Raw genomic sequence first — 19,441 nt, forward strand, 5'->3', positions numbered from 1 at the left:
TAAAGCGGCCCCGGGCACCGTTCCCTGTAGGCTTTTCCAGGGGCGCGCAGGAGAGCGCCAGAAACCGCGGCATCGGGCAGGAGCGGAGAGTTCAGAGGCACCGCAGCGCCCCGCCCAGGCGACAGGGAAGCTTCAGCTGGGCCGCGGTATCGAGCAGGAACCGGGAGGTCGGAGGCACCGGCACGGCAGCGCCCGCCCAGCTGAAGCTTCCCTGTCGTCATCGGCAAGTGTCCTTTGGGGCCCGGCGGGAGGGCACTGGCGGTGCGAGCGGGGGGGGCGCGGCTGCAGCGGCGCAGGCAGTCACGGGGAGATGGCGGGGGGGGGGCTAAAGCGGCCCCGGGCACCGTTCCCTGTAGGTGGCCCTGTAGGCTTTTCCAGGGGTGCGCAGGGAGCCGCGGCCACCCGCCCGCCTACCGGATTTCCCTCCGCGCGGTTGGGAAGGTGGATTCGCCGCCCCCGCCAGCCCGATCTCCCTCCGTGGGGGGGTAGGGGGCGACAAACCGACGACCGGGGGCTGTCCGTCCGTGTTGGGTGGTGCAGGGCAGGCACAGGCAGCCCCAGGGGAGAACAAGGGAGGGAGAGAAAGGAAAGAGAGAGTAAGGGAGGGAGAGAAAATTGAATGAAGGAGGGAGAGAAAGAAAGAGTAAGAAGTAGAAAGGATAGAGATAAAGGAAGAGAAAGAGGGGGAGAAAGGAAAGAGGGAGGAAGGTGGGAGAGAAAATTGAATGAAGGAGGGAGAGAAAGAAAGAGTAAGAAGTAGAAAGGATAGAGAAAAAGGAAGAGAAAGGGAGGGAGAGAAAGGAAAGAGGGAGGAAGGGGGGGGAGAAAATTGAATGAAGGAGGGAGAGAAAGAAAGAGTAAGAAGCAGAAAGGATAGAGAAAAAGGAAGAGAAAGGGAGGGGGAGAAAGGAAAGAGGGAGGAAGGGGGGAGAGAAAATTGAATGAAGGAGGGAGAGAAAGAAAGAGTAAGAAGTAGAAAGGATAGAGAAAAAGGAAGAGAGGGAGGGAGAGAAAGGAAAGAGAGAGAGAGGGAGGGAGAGAAAATTGAATGAAGGAGGGAGAGAAAGAAAGAGTAAGAAGTAGAAAGGATAGAGAAAAAGGAAGAGAAAGGGAGGGAGAGAAAGGAAAGAGAGCGAAAGGGAGAGAAAGGGAGGGAGAGAAAATTGAATGAAGGAGGGAGAGAAAGAAAGAGTAAGAAGTAGAAAGGATAGAGAAAAAGGAAGAGAAAGGGAGGGGGAGAAAGGAAAGAGGGAGGAAGGGGGGAGAGAAAGAAGATATGAAGGAGGGAGAAAAAGAAAGAGATAGAAAGGAAAGAGGGAGAGAAAGGAATGAGAGAGAAAGGGAATGAAAGAGGGAGAAGGGGTGAGAGATAGAAAGGATAGAAAGGGAGAGAAAGGAAAGAGAGAAAGGGAGGGAGAGGAAGGAAAGAGATGAGAGAGGAAGGAGGAGACAGAAAGAGAGGAAGGAAGGAAGAGAGAAAGAAAGAGGGATGGAGAGAGAAAGGAAGGAAGAGAGAGAAAGAGGGAGGGAGAGAGAAATAGAGCGAAAGGGAGGAAGAGATTTTTTTTTGTCCAAACTCTTTTTAGCGCCCCCCCCCCATGTTCCCCAGGATTTTGAAAATATGAAAAATGTGCCGCGGCTCCAAAAAGGTTGGGAAACACTGGTCTAAGAGGCATGGGTGCTTACTCAGGAGGATGTTTACTCATGAGTAGCACTGCTGACTACTGGGCTACACCTTCAGGATATTTAAGACAGACTAATGTGTCACTCCGGTGCAGAGAACAACATGGTTCATGCTAGCATCTAGAATCCAGTTCTTGTTTTTTCAGCTTGCGATACAAAGAGACACATTCTTGGCTTTCTGATGAGCTCCAAGTTTCCAGCTAACTTCTGAGTGTCTCTGCTTCTGAATATTATTCCAGCTGGGTAATTATTGTCTCTTTCTGGGATTAAAGCCAGCTGATAAGACTTTGTAAGCAGAATGGCAAAGCCATTAGACTTTAGTTTCATTAAAAAAAAAATTGTAACTGCAAAATACTTCTTGTGTATAGTAAAAATCATTTATTATTTAAAACTGGTGGTGTGCATCTGCAGGGCCGCCGATAGGGCAGTATTACCGGGACTGGCGTCAGGGACCCGGGCAAATTGAAAAATGAGGGGGGCCCGGCAATTGAAGAGTCGGAGTGCTAAGGAAGCTAATTGAATTCAGTTACAAAATTGTTACAATCGAGACCAGGCAAAGGGAACAGATCAGCAAAAATGCCTAATTTTTCTCTATTCTGCCTAAAGAGCTTCATAGCTGCTAAACATGAAGTTTGGATCAGAGCCAATTTGGTATACATTTTGGTTATGGTGTTAGATTTTTTTCAAAATTGTGCCCTTGTAAGTGTGAGGAAAAGATGTGTTGCTTTGGAGTTGACATGTGTTTTGGAGCCGTCTCGCCATTTTAGATTTGGGAAGCAAACACCATCCTTGATTCCAGAAGCAAGCATTGTGGGAAGTGGGAAGATTTGAATATGCAAAGGAGAAGCTGGGTACAGCTACTAAAGACTTCAAAAAAACAAACTACATCATATTTTAAGACTTGTACAGAGAAGATCTGAAGCAGGAGTTTGTTATTTTAAATTTTACATTCTAAATTATATTAAATGCATACAAAGTAATATCTCTCCGTATGTTTAATAGATATGATAACATCCTAGGAAAAGAAGAAAGAATAAAGAGAAAAAAAGGTGTTGCTCTTAGAGCCACGAACATGCTATTTGTTAAGAGACATTATACATTACACATTTAAAAGCTTAAGTATATTAAGTTATGGAACTCAATAGCAGGTACGTGTATGAGAAAAAATCTTGGAGTTTTTGCATATTTGCTTCATAATATGGATTTGATGATACATGAGGGTATGTTCTTTTTTATAAAGTACTTTAATTTTAAAATTTTGCAAACTTTGGAAAATGCTAGAAAGAGATAGGGGGAGAGGTTAATGAGAAGAAGAGGGAAGGTTTTTTTGCTCTTCCCTCCTCTTTCTCTTCTTTTTTCTTGCACTGTGCTTTTTACACCTATGGTGGAGTTTACTATAGTTTTAAACATTATTGTGTATAATTTATCTTCTGGTTACCTGTTATTTATTGGTATTATTGTGAAAACCAATATTTTTTTAGTGTGATGCAGGAGTATTTTGTCTTTATCCTTTGTGCCATCTTATTGCTGCTTTTAATATTGTTGATGGCAAAATTAATAATATTTTGTTAATTTTGTGTATTTGCACTGTTCTGGTTATTTATTTATATGTATGTAATATGTTGATGTCACTTGAATATTTTTTCTGTGTTATTAACATATTATTAATCTGTCAAACAAGTGTACCTTGTTGTAGTGGCAGGGTTTATTTTTTTTTTTTGAAAGGTAAATTTAATACATAATTGGTATGTCGCAAAATAAAGTAGTTTTAAAATGGCGGGGGGGGGGCAGACACTTAGGCTGTATGGGGCCCCAAAATTCCTGATGGCGGTCCTGTGCATCTGATTTGGGGGAGCTCGATGCTGGAACAGAACAGGGGCAGAGGAAGATATCTACTCCTTTTTTACTATGTTGTTTGAGCTAGAATGCTCTCCCAGTAGTTAAATTCCATGTGCTGATTTTAATTACAAAATATGTTTATTTATCTGGTATCTTCATATCAACTTATGATTGAGATGAAATTCATCAGACCTGTGTCCACAATCTGTATCATTGTGAAGGGGTAAAAAATAAATGCTATTTCCCGCTCCTTGTTACTGGTTTACAGGCTTGCTGCTTCTTAGTTACAAACCAAAATGCCCACTGATGAGTGAAGCTTAGCTACTTGTCAATCCTGATGAGCTCAATGGCCCAATAAGAACTCACAGAAGTGGTCACATGTAAAACCACATTACCTAGAGTGCAATCTAACTGCAATTCCCTTAAAGCAGTGATTTTCAACCTTTTTTGAGCTGCGGCATTTTTTACATTTACAAAATCCTGGGGCACACTACCAACCAAAATGACACAAAATAACACTCTAAGACATTCTCCTCTCTTTTCCCATCCCTGCCTCCTCCCCCCTTGTGTGTGTGTGTGTGTATACTCTTGAACCATTTCTCTTTCTCTCTTTCTTGCTTTCTCTCTCTCTTTCTCTCTTTCTTGTACACCACGCCGCAGCAGCAGCATTGGGCAGTAGCCACGGGGCGGCGGCGGGGCAGTCAGCTGTGAGGTGGAGCTCCAGAAGGGAGGCACAGATGGCGGCTGCTGGATGTTTTGCTAGATGTCGTACATGCTGGCACTGGGCATGGGTGTGGGGCTGGAGTCTCCATCCCGGCCTAGCCAGCGGGCCAGTGCCAACCCCACAGTGCCAGCATGTACGGCGTCTAGCAACATGTCCAGCCGCTGCCGTCAGTGCCTCAGTTTGGGAGCTGTGCCTCACAGCTGACCGCCCTGCCGCCGCCCCACGGCTGCTGCCCAATGCTGCTGCTGCTGCGGCGTGGTGTACACTGTTGCCGATCGCTCGCAGCAGCCGCTCCACAGCTACTGCCCGGTGTCACTGCTGCTAGCGCCCTCCTGCCGGGCCCCAAAGCTCACCTGAGGTACTGAATGAAAACTAATTTTTGGCTTTTTGTATGTTTCCTACATACTGTAGTCAAGGAAGATGTGCAATTATACAGTGTGGAAGAAAAAGACAAACTAAAAAAGTACTACACTGAAATATCAACTATGCTTTATTGTACCATACATTGAATCTTGTGTCTTTTTCATATAACTACTATTTTTGTTGTAATTTGTTTATCTGCTTCCTTTCTACAAAAGGGACACTACAGTATAAGACTAAAAGATAGTTGAAATTTGCCTCAAAATATTTAAACCTATTATTAACAAGCTAGACTGCAAGTAATAATAGGGGAAATTGAGGCAAATTGTGAATTTTCTTTTAAAGTGACAGCACAATAATACACAAGCTCGAATATTTAATTCTCTCTTTTTCTTTCTCTCCCACTGCTTGTTTTTCTATTCCTGAAATTCGACGTACAAGTTTTTTGGGCACAGTTTTTCTGACTCCCCTGTCCAGCTAGTCGATTACTTATTGCCCTCACTATACTTTCCTCGCAGCACGGCGACCTAAATTTTTCCACGCGCTAATTCCTTAGGAACGGCACCCAGATCGATGGCCGGTGCAGGGTTTCATTGTGAGACTGAGCATGTGCGAAAAGCTACCTTCTCCTCCTCCCCCACTCCCCAGCACTGAGACGGCGGGTGGGGTTGCTGCGTCGCTTTTGCATCTGCAATAATGTGTCATCGCAAATAGAAAAGAGATGGTCGAGCGGGATGGAGCGAGCCACTGACTCTCTTTGCCATCGCCTCTATCTCTCCAGGGGACCTAACGGCTGGTTTCGTTCCCAGCTCCTACTGATTCTGCCGTCCGTGGCTTTTTTGCAATCGGCTGGCAGGTTGCGGCGGTTTCTTAATCCGCAAAGCCCCACTCTGACCCAACATCGCCGCTCTAATTGATGAGTCCAAGAATGACATCACGCTCGTCCAATCGGTACCGGCGCTGCTTCAGTTCCCAACCTCAGTTCCAATCTCGATCGGTTTGGTCCGCCCATAGCCCCTCTGGCAAGGGCGGGCAACTATCAAGGTAGCGAGGAGGACGCGCTAGGCTGGAGGAGGCGGGCTGTACAGGCGTACGGGCCGGGCACTCCCAGGCGCTTGCGGCTGAGGCGGAAAGTCTTTAGCTGACGCCCAACCGTGCGCATCCATAGCTGCTAACGACAGGTAGGAAATATGGTTTTTCTTGTTGTTCGCTGCATAAATGGAGGCCTGAAGAGCCGCTTTAGTTATCAGGTGGAAAACCTGCCCAAGCCCTTCGGAGAGGTGGTGGATGAGCCAGGAGGTTTTTAGGGAATGCCTGTCATTCGGAGGAAAGGTGTGTCTGAAAAGTAACCTACTAGAGAAAGGGAGAATCTGGCCGAGGGCAAGTCATCTTCTGAGGGAAGATGGAGAGAAGGAAGAGCAGGTCAACAAAGTTGTCAAAGAGGATACCAGGAAAAATTTTTCAGTGTATGCTGCAGTAGCAGCAGCAGGGATAAGCTGTGCCTGGAATAATAATCAGTTCCAGCCTGTTTGGTCAGTTAGATAAGCTAATATTTCATCAAAGGGGGCTTCCTAGCCCCTTTACTCTCATTTTCCTCTTTCCATATTAGAAGTTTTGATTTCAAGGGCACATCAGCTTTGCCACCAGGACATGCATGTTTGCTTATTATTTTGCTTCATAAAACAAACTTAGGCATGCAAAAAATGTTCTTGATATTTCCTGCCCTGTTTTATCAATTATTCACTTTTGGTCAGAAACAGCTAAGTGACACAGTTTGGAATAGCTAAAAAAAGGAAAGATTCCATTTCTGCTTATTTGTAGAAACACAAATATTATTTGTTTGTTTGTCATCTATCTCTCATGCAACAACAAAGCTGTAAAATTGGATGGGCTGATGCTCCTCAATAGATTTCCATGATTTGAACCTGAATCTCTGTACTGCCAATCTTAAAATTTACAGAGAATGTCAAAACATGGTTTAAAGAGATGGTCCGAATTCAAAGGAGTTCTTATTGTGAAAGCACAACTTGACCTTTTCTTTGAGGTATTTATGACATACTACATATGTTAAAATATATTCCGGCAAGACAAGATGAAGGGTGAAAAGGCCTGTAAATCCTGTCAGAAAAGTCAAAGTATATATTTTAAAGAAAATCAATAAGAATAGAAGGAAGGAACATTGGAGGTTTTCTAGTCCAGCCCCCTGCTCAAGTAGGAGACCCTATGCCCGTGATGGCGAACCTATAGCACGTATGCCACAGGTGGCACATGGAGCCATATCGGAGGGCACGTGAGGTGTTGCCCTATGTCAGCTCCAGCGTGCATGTATGTGTTAGCCAGTTGATTTTCAGCCTTGGGGAAGGCCATTTCACCCCTGGAGTACGAAAAACCACCCAAAGGACAAACCGGAAATTCAGAAAAGCTGTTTTTTGTACTCTGGGGCTTCAAGAAGCTTCCCTAAAGGCTCCGCAGTGTGAAAAACAGCATAACACGAAAATCAGAAGTCTATTTTTCTGAACTTCTGGTTTGCCGGTTTGGCTGTTTTTTCATCGTCCCAGGCTTCAGTGAGGCCGGTGTGTGGGAGGGAATGGGTGTGGACATATGCCCACGTGCCAGCATATGCACACCCACTCTTTTGGCACACGAACCAAAAAAAGGTTTGCCATCACCATTCCCAATTCTTGCAGCCATTCTTCTGTTTTAGTCTCCAGGCCTTTAATCATCAGTTGCTCTTCTTGGCACTTTTTCCAGTCTCAACATCTTTCTTTTAATGTGGTGATCAAAACTGAATGCAATATTCCAGGTGTGGCCTTACTGAGGCTTTATAAAGTAGTATGCCCTTCGCAAACTCCTTAAAACCCACCTCTGCCGTCAGTCATGGGGAAATTGATTCTCCCGGGCCGTTCCGTTTTATGCATGGTTTGTCTGTGATGTATGACTGTTTTTATATTAAGGGTTTTAAACTATTTTTTAATCATTGGATTTGTACTGTGTTTTGTTGTTGTGAGCCGCCCCGAGTCTCCGGAAAGGGGCAGCATACAAATCTAATAAATAAATAAATAAACAAACAAATAAATATTAACATGTGATTTTGATTCTATGTCTCTGTTTATACAACCAAGGATATTATTAGGTTTTTTGGCTGCTACTTCACACTGCTGATTCACATTTAAGTGACTGTCAACTAGAACTCCAAAGTCCCTCTCAGTTATTGTTTTTGAGCTAGATTTTGCCTAATCTGTACTTGTATTTTTGGTTTTTCCTGTCCAGGTGTTTTTTTCACATTAAATTTCATTTTGTTGGATAGGGCACGTTGTTCAAGTCTGTTAAGATTGGATCCTGAGATTGTCTTCTGGGGTGTTGGCCAATGTTCCCTCTAATGCGTGCAGTGTGCTGGGCACAGGGAAAACCAAGCTCAGCCCAGAGTTTTCCATGCCAGCGCGATGGAGCCGGTGCCCCGTGGGCTCTAGGCCCCGCCCAGCTTCTCCGGCTCTGTTGCTGCGTGCTGCTTCACCGGGCGGTCTTGGCATCAGTGGGCCCCTGTACTGCGGGGGGGGGGCATGCAAGCCCCTTGCCTCCACCACCTCCTCTTCCACTACCCTGCTGCATGAGCCAGTTTACAAGGGGCTGGTGGAAGATCTGATGTCGCTTTTACTCTTTTTTCCCCCTACCTTTAGCAAAAGCGACATCGGGTCTTCAACCAGCCCCTTGTAAACAGGCTCAGGTAGCACGGTGGTGGAAGGGGAGGCAGTGGAGGCAAGGGGCTTGCATGCCCCACCCCATGGCACAAAGCGAGCACAGCGGTCAGGGCAGCAGGGGCCCCCTGACGTTAAGACCTGCGACAGCCAGTAAAGCTGCTGACAGCAACCACCTGATCGCTGTGAAGGAGTCTCAAAAGCCTCCTGAGGGGGTTTAAAGCAGGGCCTGAAAGATTCCCCCCCCCCCCCCCCCGCTGCATTTTGAAATGGAGAATCCAGAAGTCAAAAAAGATGCAAGCTGTCCATTGTGAGTGCTGAGACAATGGGAGGAGTTGTGAAGCTTCGGAGAGAGGGGTGGGGATTGGAGAGGGAGGACAAAGCTTCGGAGAGGGAGGATGAAAAGGTGGGAGGGGCTGGAGCCGAGTGCCTGGCAGCACGTCTCTTCCCCACCCCGTTTCCCTCCAACACGGCTGGGTCCCCCCCCCCATTTTTGAGCCAATGGAATCTGCTCCAGGACAATCCTTCCTTTATTTCTTTATTGGCCAAGTGTTATTGGACACACAAGGGAGGAGAGATAAACAAATGGAGGCCTGAAGTGAAGGGGGGAGAGAGGGAGAGGACACAGGAATGAGAGAGACCTGGAAGGAGAGAATTTGAGAGAGGGAAAAGAGAAAGAAAGAAAAGGGAAAGAGAGGGAGGGAAAGAGAGAAGTGGAGAGGAAGGAAGGAAGGGAGGGATGGAGGGAGGAGAAATGGAGGGAGGAAGGAGGAAGAATGAAATGAATGGAGGGAAAGAGGGTGGAAGGACTTTTGGGGGGGTAATTTACAATGTACAGTACCTTCTAATTTTCCATGAATAAAATGCAGTATTTTCTTAGTAACTAATATCAATCATCCCAAAAGTTGCAAGTTTTTTTCTGCTTTTGTCATCCAGTTACATACATGTTTTTAGTTAAATTCCCTCCTTAATGTTCTAACTTATTAACCAGTATGCCAAAGTGCTAAATTCAATTCCATTTATGTATTAATCCAAAACAGTATCACCTACTGCGTATCTTATTATAATCAATACTAACTTTATTAAAACAGATCAGCAATTCCTAAATTCATATATCTAAATAGAAAAATAGGAAGTTAAAAAAAAGAGCAAACAAAACAATACTCCAAGCTTAATCAACCCTTCTCAAACTCCAATTTCTTCAATCTGAGCAGAACTTTGAACCAAACCCTTTTCTTGTTTATTTTTTTGTATCCCCTTTAAATCTCCTTTTCCATTTTATTCTTTCTATTCTTCCTTCTAGGGAGAAAGGATTTTGTTAGAAAAATAAAGGGGTTATTGGATCAAACTTTGGACACTTGACAAGTTAGTTATGATGGTGGCCATGTCCCAGGGTTATATGAACATCTTTTGGGATGTTCAAGCAGCTCCAGGGATTCACTTAACGACTGTGGCAAGAAAGGCGGTAAAGTGAGGCAGAACTCAATAACCATCTTACTCAGGAGATAGAAACGTTGGCCTCATTGGTTCATTTACTGACCGTTCAAAGTCACAATGGCCCTGAAAAAACTGACTTATGCCCCTTTTTCACACTTAGGACCTTCGCAGCAGCCAGATGATTGGAGGATCAAAACTTTGCTGCCGTTTCATTTTTATGACCGTTGCTGTGTGTCTTGAGGTCACGTGACCCCCTTTTGTTTCTAACCGATCCACGCCCAGGCATGGAAATGTGCTGCTCAGATATTATACTTTTCTGCTCACACCGAAAAAGTATTATTATTATTTTTTAATAAACTTTATTGATTTTCTTAAAATTGACAAACATACAAGCACACATTTAACATAAAATTGGGGTTGCAAATACCCCGCTTGTTCAAGAAGTCAAATTGCAATACAGAAAAGAGAATACATTATTAATATGTTAAGTCAACCTATTACTTTAAGTGAAAAGAAGAAATTTTGTTACCTTATTATATAAAAAAACATAAACTTCATATCTAAGCAAAGTACAAACACAAAAATTAAATCCTAACCATACTACTATTGTGCATTTTTAATTGTTCTTTTTGTCTATCCATGTATACACTTTATTCCAAATCACATAAAATTCAGATTCTTCTTGGTTATTTAACCGTCTTGTCATCATATCCATTTCAGCACAATCTAATATTTTCTTAATAACCTCCTCCTCTTTGGGAATATCTTCCCCCTTCCAATTTTGCGCATATACTATCCTGGCCGCTGTTGTTATGTGAATAACTAGATGTAAAATATCTTTCTTATATTTCTGTTTGGTTATACCTAATAAGTAAAATTCCGGAGTTTTTTTAATCTCTTGCTTTATTATTTCTTTTATTATTCTTTCTATCATTTTCCAATATGTCTTATCTGGCTTTCCAATATGTTGTTCATAATATTCTAACATATTAATAATCATTCTAAGATTATTTTTAATTTGTCTACCTGGGAGGAAACCATTTTGATCTTGGTGAATTTTACCATTTAAAATCTTTTTAAGTCTACCTGCATAAATAGAAGTAAATATTTTATAGTCTACATTTAATAGTGATATAGGCCTATAATTTTTTATATTTTCTTTATCTGTTCCTGATTTATGAATTAAAGTCATTAAAGATTCTAGCCATGATTTAGGAATTTTACCACTCATTCTACTTTCATTGAAAGTTTCCAACATATTATTTATTATTACATCACTATCTATTTTGTACCATTCTGCCGGTATTGCATCAGGCCCAGTTGCTTTATTGTTTTTTTGCTTTTTAATAGTTAATTGCAATTCTTCAATTGTTATTGGACTATCTAGATTTTCTTGCTGTTCTTCCGTTAATTGTGGTAATTCTAGGGATTCTAAGTAATTAAAAGTCTCATCTTCATTGGTATCCTCTTTTTTATATAATTCTTTATAAAATTCTTGTATTTTTTTTTGCCTTCTCCTCTATATTATGTTTAACCGTTCCATTTTCATCTACTAACTCTTTGATTATTTTTGATTGTCTGTATTTCCTTAACTTATATGCAAGCCATCTTCCTGGTTTATTCACATGTTCAAAGTAATGTTGTTTGGCCTTTTTAATCTTTTCTGCTAACTGTCTTTGTTCTATAAGTTTAATTTTATGCCTTTGCAATTCTTTTTTTTTTAAATATTTTTTATTATTTTCAAAAGAGAACAAACAAAGACATACAACATTGAACATTTAAGGAGCTACCATTGCTCCGCTTATCTTAGAAGTCTAACTAATACAAAATATAAAAAACTCTAACTATTATCAGATCTAAGCAGAGAAACCACACTTGAAGATTACATTATCGTTAAGTTTAGTTATAAATTTTTAAAATTAAAATTATTAATTAAAATTAAAATTATTAATTAAAATTATTAATTAAGTTTCTTTATGAGTTTTTTTTAAAGAAAAATCATGAAAAATAATATACATATATATATATATGTTTTCGTAAATTTTCACGGGTATATGTATGTAGATTGTTCTGAGTTCGGGTTTTGCCCTGTGTAATGTTTTGCATGTCTATGCGACGTTTCGGCAAAATCACATTCACCATCATCAGGCTGATGATGGTGAATGTGATTTCGCCGAAACGTCGCATAGACATGCAAAACATTACACAGGGCAAAACCCGAACTCAGAACAATCTACACACACACACACACACACACACACACACACACACATATATATATATATATAAAAGCAATAAACAAATTAGTAATACAGGAAGGAGATAATATAAACACTTCTAAGTTAGTTATAATATAAACTATATAGTGCTATCTTATGATTTTAAAATAGTCATTTATTCTTATATATTTAATTTTTTATACTGTTTTTAACATTCCACCAATCATATACTTTATCCCAAATTTTATAAAATTCTGTTTCAGTTTGATTGTTCAAACGTTTAGTCATCATATCTAGTTCTGCACACTCTATAATTTTTTTAAACACCTCAGTGTCTTTCGGTATTGTCTTTTCTTTCCATTTCTGCGCGAATGTTATTCGTGCCGCTGTCAATACTGTATATGTATTATTAAATAGTAAATTTCTTTTTTATACTTTATGTTTGAAATACCCAATAGAAAAAATTCAGGAGATTTTTTTATCTTCTCCTTTGTTATTTCATTTATCCAATTCTCTACTTTATTCCAAAATATTTTTCTCTCCGGACAGGTCCACCATGCATGGTAATATGTGCCAACTTCTTTTTTACATTTCCAACAAATGGGCGATACCGAAGGAAACATTTTGGAGATTCTATATGGTGGAAGGTGCCATCTATAAAACATCTTAATTTGATTTTCTTTGAAAGAGATTGATTTTGTTATTTTCCAATTATACATCCATATCTTTTCCCAAGTATCTAAATCAATCTCTTTGCCAAAATTTTTGCACCAACTGATCATATTATCCTTCAATATCCAACCTATCGTTCTATGATTTAATAAATATTTATAAACGTTTCCAATTGTCTTTGATTTTGGAATAATAATTTGCCCAATACATTATTTTCTTTTTTAAAAATATAAGTCTTTACATCTATTTGATATCTAGAACTAATCTGCATATAATGCCACCAATCTAAATCTATACCTAACTCATATAACTCTTGTTTTGTTCTTAATTTTAATTGATTATCTAACAAATCACTATATTTCCAAATCTTACCTTTTCCTTTAAGATTTGGGTGCACTATGGCTTCAAGGGGTGAAACCCATTCTGGCATTACTAAAAAGTGATTTTTCTTTATTTCATTCCACACTTCTATCAATGCCTTTCTAATAACATTATTTTTAAAATATGAGTGGGTTCTTAACTTATCATACCATACAAATGCATGCCACCCGACCATCAAGTCGTGGCCTTCTAGATTAAGCAATCTTTGATTTTCTAGTGTGAGCCATTCTTTTATCCATGTCAGGGCCGTGGCATGGTAATATAATTTCCAATTTGGGAGACCCAGGCCTCCTCTTTCCTTACGATCTTCTAATGAGTTTTGTTTTATTCTTGATTTTTTACCTTGCCAAATAAATTTTCTTATTATCTTATTCAATTCGGCAAAGAATTTCGTTCCTGGATTTATTAGAATCACTTGGAAAAGAAACAATATTTTTGGAAGGATATTCATTTTAACTGTGGAAATTCTTCCTACAAGTGATAATTGTAGATTACTCCATATTTCTAAGTCTTTTTTAATCTGACTTAATAATTTTAAATAATTATCGTCTTTTAAAGATACGGCTTTAGAAGTCATCCATATCCCTAAATATTTCACTTTTTTCGTGATCTTCATGTTTGATAGGTCTCCTAAGTATTTTCTCTGTATTTCAGTCATGTTTTTTGTTAATATCTGTGTCTTTTCCTTATTTATTTTCAATCCTGCAACTTTCCCATATTCTTCAATCACATTTATTAAATTTAAAATAGATTCTATTGGGTCATCCAAAATAAACACTACGTCATCAGCAAATGCTTGTGTTTTATAGGTTTCTTTTCTAATTTTCAATCCTTTTATTTTCTTGTCTGCTCTTATTTTTATCAACAATGCTTCTAAAGTTAAAATAAATAACAATGGTGATATTGGACAACCTTGTCTTACTCCTCTTTGTATAATTACTTTTTCTGTTTGTTCACTATTTATTATAATTTTAGCAGTTTGTTCAGAATATATAGCATCTATTATATTAAAAAACTTTGTTCCTACTTCCATCTTATTTAATTGTATTTTCATAAAATTCCAATCCACGTTATCAAATGCTTTTTGAGCGTCTAGAAATATAAGTGCCATTTGCTTTTCAGGGTGCTGCTCATAGTATTCCAAAGTATTAACTATTATTCTTAAATTATTTTTAATTTGTCTTCCTGGTAGAAATCCATTTTGATCACTATGTATCATATTATTTATAATACTTTTAAATCTATTGGCAAATATTGATATAAAGATTTTGTAGCCGACGTTCAACAATGATATAGGTCTATAATTTTCAATTTTTTCTTTCTTAGTATCTGCCTTATGTATTAAGGTTATTAAAGTTTCTGACCAGGTTTTTGGTAATTTACCTGTTGTCAATATTTGATTATATATCTCAAGCATGTTGGAGAAAAATATTTCTAGTTCTAGTTTATAAAATTCAGCTGGTATTGCGTCTGGACCAGTCACTTTATTATTTTTTTGATTCTTTATAGATTGTTTTAATTCTATATCTGAAACAGGTCTATTTAATCTTTGCTGTTGAGCTTCCGTTAAAACTGGAAGTTCTATTTTTCCCAGATATTTAAAAATTAAATCCTCACTTATCTCTTCTTTCTTATATAATTGTTTATAGAATTCCGATACTATTTCCTTTTTATCTTCTATTCTATGTTTTATTGTACCTTTTGAATCTGTCAGATTTTTTATAATTTTATTTTCTCTCTCTTTTCTTAGTTTGTATGCCAGCCATCTTCCAGGTTTATTCGCATGTTCAAAATAATCTTGTTTTACTCTCTTTATCTTTTCTACAATTAATTCTTGTTCTATTAATCTCAGTTTATGTCTTATTAATTCTCTCTGATTTTTTAATTTGTCGTCCTTATCCTCTTTTTGCATTAAAATTTCTAATTTTCTTAATTCTTCTACTAATGTTCCTTGATATTCTTTCTTTTCTTTATTTTTTTTGCTATGAATGATATTGTTAATCCGCGTATATATGCTTTGGTTGTATCCCATAAATTTTGAGGGGTGGTATCTGTGTTTTTATTTATTTTTTAAAAAATCTCTAATTCCTTCTCTATCCATTTCTTATATTCAGGATCTTTTATTATTGTTCTACTCATTGACCAATTCTTTATTATCCTTTTACCTTTCCAATATATGGATAGAGGGTTATGATCCGCCCAAGTGTTTGTCTCTATTTCTATTTCACTTATTTGTTCCATTATGTGAATAGGAGCCCAAGCCATATCAATTCTAGACCATGTCTTATGTGGGTTGGAATAAAAAGTATACTGTTTATCTTTTAAATGCTGTTCTCGCCATACGTCTTTTAATGCTAATTCTGAACTCATTTTCCAAAATGAGGCCGGTAATATTACCTTTTTTTTCTTTTCTTTTCTTTTCCCGTTATAATCCATTTGGTCATCTGAAATTGCATTAAAGTCTCCTATTATTATCATATTTTCAATTGATAACTCATTAATTTTTTCATGTAAATCTTTATAAAATTGTTTTTGATTATCATTTGGTGCATAAATTGAGACAATTGTTAAAGGTTTTATTTCTAAATCTAATTGTACTATCAAAATCCTTCCATCCCCGTCATTGTATATTTCTTTGGATTCAATTAGATCATCAATATACATTACTACACCTCTTTTCTTTTGATTAGCCAAGCTTGTATATAATTTCCCCAATTTTGAGTTTTTAAGAAGACTTCTTTTTGATTTTTTGATATGGACTTCTTGCAGGATGTTTATCTGGGCTTTTTGCTTCGTAAGTTTAGTTAATACTTGGTTTCTCTTCCTTGGGTTATTCAATCCATTTACATTGACTGAAAATATTTTCAGATCATGTGTCATCTTTATTTATAGTACCTTTTCGGTTCTTTTGGTTCTCGAAGTCGGGTATCCAAAATTAAGTCCTGTGAGATCTGTAGTTGTTTCTGCCTCACCACCAATGCTTCTTCCCCTCCACCACCCGTGGCCCCCATCGTTTCATCGCTAGGCTGTGGTTGAATCTGGATTTGTGCGGTGCTGTCCAGTCCACTGCGTGCCAGGAAAGATCTTGCTTGTTCTACGCTTTCTATTTTCACTCTCGTTGATTGCCATGTTAAGGTCAGGCCTTCTGGGATCAGCCATCTGAAAACAATGTTCTTTCTGATTAAAATGCTTGTAAGAAAATAATATTGTCTTCTACTCTCTCGGATTCTCCTCGGAACTTGTTTCAGAATCGTGATTTCTTTCCCATCCCGTTTAATGGACTCATTTTTTGTGCATCTCAGTATCGTGTCTTTAACGATTCTTCTTGTAAACTTGATATGGACTTCTCTAGGTAAATTATGGCGCCTTACATATCCAGTCTGGACTCGGTAGACTTTGTCGATTTCTTTTACCAGGTCTGTTGGGTCTAACTGCAAAATAGCGCCCAAAACTTCTGCCATTTTTGCAGGCAGATCTTCGTCTTTTTCTTCTTCAATATTTTGGAACCTCAAGCCATGTTGTGCGGAGTGAAGTTCAAGATTAGTTATTGCTATATCAAAATCTCTGTGGGCTGCATAGTTACGATCTTCATATTCTTCTACTCTCTGTCCCACATCTTGGATTTTCCCTTCTGTCACTTGTATTCTCTTTTTGCTGTCTTGTAATTTTTGTTGAATGACTTTTATGTTTCCATCCATTTCGACAACGTTCCCTTTTACTTCAGTTAATTCGGTTCTAAGTTCCGCAATTTCTTTTTTGATTTCGTCTTTCATCTCCTTCATCTCTTGCCTCAGTTCTTGTAAGTAAGTTTTCATTTCTTCCTTGTCAGTGTCACTTTGAGTTTTTGCCTGGGTTTGTAATGCTTTAATGTCTGCTAGTGCTTCTTAGATAATCTGGAAACTAGGGTCCATCGTAGGCTTATCTTTTTCTTTCTCTTTGGCCAACATTGTAGGTATGGTCCTTTGTTGTAGCGGTGATGAAGTTGGGGAGACCCTGGGTGTAGAGGTTGGGACGGGAGTAGTTGGTTGTTTTCGCGTTGTTATTGTAGTCACTGATGTCACACTCTGTGCCCTGTGGGAACCTTTCATAATCCAAAATCACTGTTATTATTTTATTTTAAAAATTATTTTAATCTAAATCTTATGTATTCTTAATGGGAAAGTGAAACAAAGGAGAGGGGGAAAAAAAGGAAATTAAGTATATCAATTCAATTCAATTTATGTTATAATTAATTATTTTGGTTTAATTAGAAAGAAAGGGAAAATGAAAAAAATGGAAGAGAAAAAGAGAAAAGAGAAAAGAAAGGAAGGGTGGAAAAATATAAAAATATTTCAATAAGTTCCTAGACTCCTTAAAGGGGGGTTCAGGTAGGGGAAAGGAAGAAGCCAATATTCTAGCACATAGCTATTTGATACCAAAAAGAGAAAAAATATATAAATATGATTTTAAAAGGGAAAAAAGGGGAGAAATTTAATTGAAAGAATTGAAAGGGAAAAAAAATCCAAAAAATCTAAAGGAAAGGTCCAATAGGTGAGGAAAGGAGCAAAAAAAGAAGGAAACTATTAAGTCCAAAAATGCCAAATATAGGTTATGTTTTAATAAAAATCTCAAAAAAGAAGATGCTCCAAGGAAGTGTCCACTGTAATATCCAATGTAATGTCCAGTTAAAATAAATGTCTTCTTATTATATGGAAAAACAAGGAGAGAAGAAACAAGCACGAAAAATATCCTTACACCTCCAAATTTGTGTTGAGAAAGAGAGAATAATCCCACTTAGTCCATAGGAAAAATATTTCTGGCAATAAATCCAATTAAAGTGAACCTTTCCAAATTCAAGTACTTATAAAATAATCTGAGTCTCTTTATTTTATAAAAAAAGTAGAAAAAGTAAAAATACAAGAAATATCCTTACACCTCTCTTATAACACAGAAAAATAGTCCCATCAGGTCCAAAAACAACGATAGAAGAGAAATAAAAATGATGTCAACAGTTTTAAAAATAGAAAAATAGAGTAAATAATCCAAATTTCATTTCAAATAATTGTAGCTTCAGTAGGATTCCATTCAAATAACGTAGCTTCAATTTAATTCAGTTCATAGGTTCATGTATTCAGTTCATTGGTATATTTTACTTCATCCACTAAATGTTTAGCAAATCAAAGTTTAACTTTATTTAACTTTATTTAAAAGGAAGAAAAAGAAAATTTATATATCAAAAATATAGGAAAAAAGTAAAAAGGGAAAATGTACACACCACACTATAATCTTTAGTTTAGAAAAAAGTGAAAGTTATACTTAATTGTAGCAAAGACAAGTAGTTCCGGCTGGTTTTCTCTTCAGCGAATGGATATCACTTTCAGTTTTCTTCTTTTGTGGATTCACCTTAAAGTTTAAAAGCTTCTTCTTCCAAAGTCGTCCCGATACCAAAAGAATTCCGTGTGGTGCTAACGATCTCCTTTATCTGCCGATCTGTTTTTTGTAGACTTCAATTCTGTTTTTTAAACCTTCCGCTTTTGGCGGCCGCTATGGCTGTGTCCAGGCAGCCGCCTGGGCACAGCTCTCCATTCCTGCAGCTGCGGGGTAATCCCTAACCCCCGAGACCCCAGCGATCGGTCTCGGGGTGTCCAGGAGACCCCCTGTCCTGTGCTGACCCCTCCGGTGCCGGCACAACGCGAATCCGCGTCCTACAGGAGGGAAAGGAAGGTTGCGGAGCCGGAGCTTGGCTTCCGCACCTCCGACGCGGTCAAACTCCACCCGGAAGACATGCCTTTGCAATTCTATCTTTCCCTTAATTTCTTTATTTTTACCATTTTGTTGTGAGAGCACCTCTAATTGTTTTAATTCTGTCATTAATTGTTCATATTGTAGCTTTTTTCTTTGTTTACCTTCGCTGTATAAGAAATTGTTAATCCTCTGATGTACACCTTCGCTGTATCCCATAAGTTTTGAGGGGAAGTTTCTGAATTTCAATTTATCTCAAAGAAAATCTTTCATTCTTCTTCTATCCACTCCTTGTATTGTGGGTGTCTTATGACATTCCTGTTCATTTGCCAATTTAAGTATTTCATATTACTTTTCAAATATATCACTATCGGATTGTGATCTGCCCAAGTATTTATGTCTATCTCTATCTCTTTAATTTGTTCTGAAGTATCCTTTGAAGCCCAAGCCATATCTATTCTTGTTCAAATATTGTGGGGATTTGAATAAAATGTATATTGTCTAGTTTGTGGATGTCTTTCCCTCCAAATATCATTTAACAATAGTTCAGTTTTCATTTTTTGAAAGGTAGTTGGTAATATATTTTTCTTCTTGTTTTTCTTTCCCCCTGAATGATCTAATAATCTATTCGAAATTGCATTGTAATCTCCAATTAGAATCATATTTTCAATATTTAACTCGTTTATTTTTTGGTGCAACTGCTTATAAAA

General features: G+C 38.4%; 1 protein-coding gene across 3 annotated transcripts in view; it reads left to right on the forward strand.

The window, feature by feature from the left end:
• CNTN1 (contactin 1) overlaps positions 1-19,441 on the forward strand; it is a 760,044-nt gene that overhangs the window by 27,173 nt on the left and 713,430 nt on the right. The window contains exon 1 of one of the 3 annotated variants that reach the window (XM_070755542.1): positions 5,766-5,787. The exons of the other annotated variants lie outside the window; for them this stretch is intronic. The gene's annotated coding sequence lies outside the window, so the exon portion shown is untranslated. Of the gene's footprint in view, positions 1-5,765; positions 5,788-19,441 lie in introns of those variants that run through there. 3 annotated transcript variants of the gene reach the window in all.

Source organism: Erythrolamprus reginae, chromosome 6 (genome assembly GCF_031021105.1).
Source record: "Erythrolamprus reginae isolate rEryReg1 chromosome 6, rEryReg1.hap1, whole genome shotgun sequence".
NCBI classification, from domain to species: Eukaryota; Metazoa; Chordata; class Lepidosauria; order Squamata; family Dipsadidae; genus Erythrolamprus; species Erythrolamprus reginae.